Below are 5731 nucleotides of genomic sequence, written 5' to 3'. Positions count from 1 at the left end.
TGAAAATAAGTGAGGGTTTAAATATAATTTAATAAAGTATTGAAGTTGAAAATAGAATATTAAAATGTTCGTGATTTAGAAAGTAATTAATAAAAGCTTAAAAATAAGATTTTATAAACTAAGTTTTAAAAGAAGATTATAAATATTATTTTAAATACTTCTTTAAAATTACTCATTTATATTAAAATAAATTATTATTATAATTAGTATTTATCAAAGATATTATTTTGTAAGAATATTATAATGTGTAATATTAATGAGAAAGCAAGCAAGTAGAGTAATCTTAAAAGCTTTAGAGAACGCAGACTTAATTAAAGAACTTTATAATTCTTTTCCATAAGACACTTAGGGAAAGGCGGGGGAATAATGCGAAGATAATTTATATTATGGAATAATAGGAAAGAAAAGAAGAAGAAAGAAAAGAAAAAGGAAAGAAAAATATTAAAGAAACCTCTGCTACAGAAGATCAGAGCAGAGAGCAAAGATTAAAAGAATCTAAGAGAATCCCTATCACAGGAGGGCAGAGCACAGAAAAAAAAGAAAGAAAGAAAGAACGAAAAGAGAAGGAGATAAGAAGAGATATTGTTTGGTATTGAGAACGAGCTGAGATGATTGTATACCTGCTAGAAATGAGCAGAGATATGGTGGTGAGTCCATTGAGATTTGCTTCCAAAGATACATCGACCAATCCAGGGGATGGTCGCACCTGTAAGACAGAGGTTGCTTACAGAGGTTATCGATACATATATTGGCTAGAGAGAGCCTCAACTGTAAGACCGAGGTTGCTTACAGAGGTTATGTTTGCATATATCGGCTCAAAAGAGTCGCACCTGTAAGACAGAGGTTGCTTACAGAGGTTATGGCACTGAAAACCAAACTCAGACAAAGGTTGCTGAGTTACGTCAAGAGCGGGTCGAAACCGACAGATGAGCTCATTACCTGCACTAGGGATAGACATGAATCATACTTGTTTGTGCATATTTGTTTGTGAGTATTTTCTGTGATTGTGGGTGTGCTAAATGATTGTTTAAATTCTGTGTTCTATAATTGTTGATTTGGATTGCTGACCAAGTATATATAAAATAAACTTAACTTCTAACCCCCAATCCTACTAAGAACTCCCCAATTCTTATCCCCTATTTTCACCCCTTTCAGCTATAGGTGTGAAAGTTTAGTGCAGAACTACAGGAGCATAGAAGATTATGTTTACAAGTTGAGTAATTAGATTTTAATTTCCCTTCGTCGTTTACTGTTTTTAGTTTTTAGAGGGGATATGACTTGTATTTGGAAATCTTGAAATAAGTCTATGTATATAATGCTATGTGAATATATATATATCTTTGTGATAAAGTGATTAAAGATAAAAACTTTTTGTTTTCTTAATTAAAGTTTCGGTTCGTATTCGCGAAGGCTCAATACTAAATAAACATAGTATATAATTAAAGGAATAGAGGTATGTAGCACCCGAACTTTTAGTACGATCATGAGGTGCTAAAAGTTAGGGTGTTACAAGTGCCACTACCACTAGCAGTGCCGCTGCCACCAGCAACGGCATTGCCACTGGCGCGCATATCATCTTAGTACACCGCCATCTGTTGCTCTAACCGTTGAAGTCGCTCCAGCTCTCGCCTCCACTCCAGTCTGAGGGAATTTGTGTCTGACACACATGTGAGGATCTCTTGATACCTCTCCTCCAACTGCTGCAGCCACTAAGCCTAGTGGTGAAGGCTTTGGGTGAGCTCCAGCATCTGCTTCTTCAAATCAACGCCGTCCTCGAGATCGACGAGCTGGTTCGTGGCAAAGGTAGATGAAGGCCTCAATATGAAGGTGCAGAGGTTGTCGGCGAAGAACGACCCCAACCCATAGATGCAATTCTTGTACGGCTCTGATGCAGTCTCGTGCCAAACCGTGTTAGGATCGACTTCTGATGTAGCGGAATTGTTGCCATCGTCTCGAATATGTTGAGATTGCTAGGTTGCGGCCTCCAATCTCTGCGTGTAGGACTCCTATGTAACATATGGTTATGATTACGACTACATTTAATTGAAAACTTTATATCACATGATGTTTACTCACATAATGATCTGTAGCCCGTTGATCAGCAAATATCTCCTTATTCTCCTTTAATATGTGAGTATACTTGAAGATCTTCGCTATCATCGCATCACGATCTAATGACTTAGACTACACTTATTGAAACAATATATTTAATCAAGTAATAATGACATAAGACAAAGAGAAATTAATAACAAAATGAAGCAAGTTATATACCAACCTGGCCGTTGTCTTCATGAAAGTTGTTGGACTAATGGTATACTTTGACGACCTGGACAATGCTCTATTAGCTTTGTTCGTGAGACGACGATACATGAACCCCTCATCAGTCTCCCAATGGACGTACAGTGCCTTCTTGATGTCAGAGTGGAGCCAAATAGTAAGGTGGTTGCACCTCTCACGTATCTTCTCCATCATCTGCTAAAGCCACCTAGCCATTCGATGGTCGAAGATTTTTCTGATGATGGCATCGTGAGTCTTATCTCATATAAATTTTTCCTACACAAAGAATATTTAGCACTAGTTAATCAAAATTAAATATATAATTAAAAAAAATAGAAGATATAAACTAAAGTTTGAATATGTTGAGTTTTTACTGCCCACTTATGAAACTATCGTTCTCTGGTCTCAGTAGGGATCTTCTTACAGCTCGACCATGGGTGGTCGTACATCAGTTTGATGACATTAGTACACTCTTGTATACATGCATTGTTATTTGGCGCAAACCTATCAATGAAAAACTTAAGATTAGTAGTTTACTAAAAAATTATTTGAAATGATCTATAAACTTCAATTATATTTAGATTTTTTAGAAATTTTGACAAAGTTTCATCTATAACTAGAAGGCGCCAAAAACTCTATCCATCAACAATTCACTTAAAAAATTCACAAACAAACCAATATAGAATTGTATGATTTAAGCAGCAACATCCATTAACAATTAAGAATTCTCAAACACTTTCAGCAGTTCAAACCTACTAACCTAAATCGAACCTATCTTAACAACCTAAATCCGCTAAAACTAGAAATTTGAGTGTAACTAAATTAAACTAACAAACTAAAATGAAAAACTTAAGATTAGCAACCACATATGTTGAATAAGAATGTCAAAATAGTTTGCATATAAAAGACTTAAAATAGTACTCACACCGTCAAACCATTAGGCTAAATCGCCATCCATACGATGGGAGGTGGTGGAGGGACATCTGGTTAAAATCCGTGAGAGGATTCTGGCACCGCGGTGTTTGTCATTGGAGGCATTGTCGTCGAAATAGTGGGCTGCTGAACGTATAGAGGTGGTGGTGGAGGAATTCACTCTGGTGAAGCAGTCGGCCGATGTCCTGGGGTAGAGAGTGAGGATTGAGAAGTCGTAGGGGTACTAGTAGACATCCTCCTGCTACCACGACTACAAGGTCGATTCGTGATACCTCTGACTGTCGTCATGTCTACAAAGAGAAACACATTAATTGAAATCAAGTACATAGCAAGCATGGTTCAATATAACTTGAAAAGTTTTCAGAAAGATATTAACAGACCAAATCATCAATCCAACTTCACAATTCAATGCATGCCAAATCAATTACCTAAACTATGCGAAGTATTAGCATTCAAAAAGTTTAAGTTCTAGTATGTCCACAACAATTAGGTGTACAAACTTGATAACTAAAGCAATAATTTACCGATAAAGCCGTCACTAACTTGCGACGCTAAATTCGCCGATAAATCCGACGGTACTCAATGGTTTTTTTTGTAGGAAAATTTTTTTATCTGCACATCAAAATCAACTCCCAAAATTAGTTATTGTGTATTTATGTATAAATACATATATAGTTTAACTTATTTTTAATATATATTCTATACTAGTAATTGATTTTAGTATATACGCATAGTATAATTGTAATCACTAATATATATAAACAATTAACCATAGAAGTATATATTTTATCTTATATTACAAATCTTATTTATGGCACAAACAAAAAATTACACTGTAAATCAAATAAGAAATATTTTTTTTATATTTTGTTTGCAAATAAAATAAAAAAAATCGCGTTTGCATAATACCTATTTCATTTGTGGTGTGAAACAGATTTGTAATACAGAATAAGTGTAATTTTTCTATAAATATATTGTTAAATATTTGATTTATTTCATTTATAAGAAATAAAAAGCCTACTTGTCATCCTCTTGATGTTGAATTTCTAAAACAACGACCAATTTTGTGTGTTCTCTCATCAGTGACGATAATTGTAATGGTCTGCGAATTATAAGATGAACTTTGTAATGGTCTGCGAGACAACTTTTACATGATGCAAAAGTGGAGCTAGAGGCGCGTCTAAAGAGGTAGGGAACATGTGATATATCCTGAAAATGACGTGAGAATTATTTTAAGCGGACGATATATATCCCAAACTAGATACAATTATTTTCAATAAATTAATCTTTTGATATACAATATTCGTGAAAATGAATTGTGTTTTTATTCATCATACATAAGATCTGTTTGTTAAATAAAATAAAATTGTTTTTTAATAAACATAAGTCATACAAATATTATTTGATAAAATTATTCTTAAAATTTAAAATTGATTAATAGTGAAATTCGTTCTTTAAAAATAATTTATTTTTTAAATTAGTTTTTAAAAAATTAAATTAGTCATATTAGTTCTTAAAAGATAAGATATAAGTCAAATTGGCCTTTCTATTAGTCAGATAATGACGTGTCATATGAAATGCCACGTGTCATGATGACGTGGTAGATTAATACCACGTAACATAAGATGATTAGCCGATGTGTATCACGTATTATCTAATATGTCATAAATTTATTTAAGTCAAATTAATTCTAAAAGTACACACGCAAATCATTTTCATTATTAAAATTTTAAAAATTAATCAAATTAGTTCTTATATAAATCTCTTTTATTTTTTTTATAATATTAAATTTTAGATAAATTCTACTATACTCTTTTTAAAGTGACATGTAATTGTAAATTACTCTGAGTGATCATTTTATGATCGAATACTATCTTAATCATAATTAGGCCATTTTATAATTAAAAAATTATTTGAAAAGGGTGAATGTATAATTTAATAAAATATTAAAAATTGAATCCTATTTTTTTTTTCAAATCAATCTTTTAAAAAATGTATCCTAACTCTCTTTAATGGTTGTCGCTCCTTCTCTATTCATTCTTTGTCGTTGCGCCTCCGAAACATGACCATTCCATTGTGTGTTCTGATATTCGAACTAGAAGTAGAATTTTTTGGCACAAATTTTTTGGCCTATATCTTTGCCATTGATGCTTAACTTAACCTTGATTGCACCTCTAAGCACGATGTCAATGGTGGATACCCTTTGAAATACAATTCGAGCGAAAAGAGACTGATGGTTTGATGGGTGCTATACCTCCTGCATGTACAATACTTCAATGCAATCTCCATACGCTATTGTCAAAAACTCTTTCTCTTTCACTTCCCTCCCCTCTCGTCCATTCTGTATCCTTTCGAAAACGTCACAAACATCGTCCTTGTCTCGTCTCTGCGAAAACACTTCACCACCACCACCACCGTAGTTCCTCTTATCCATTTTAAAAAATTATTTAATTATAAAATTGTCCTATTTTAATAGGAAAAATTTAATTCAATTAAATTAGATTATTTTTAATTAAAAAAT

Source organism: Arachis ipaensis, chromosome B06 (assembly GCF_000816755.2).
Source record: "Arachis ipaensis cultivar K30076 chromosome B06, Araip1.1, whole genome shotgun sequence".
In the NCBI taxonomy this organism is placed as follows: domain Eukaryota; kingdom Viridiplantae; phylum Streptophyta; class Magnoliopsida; order Fabales; family Fabaceae; genus Arachis; species Arachis ipaensis.
Note: the sequence above shows the minus strand (reverse complement) of the source record.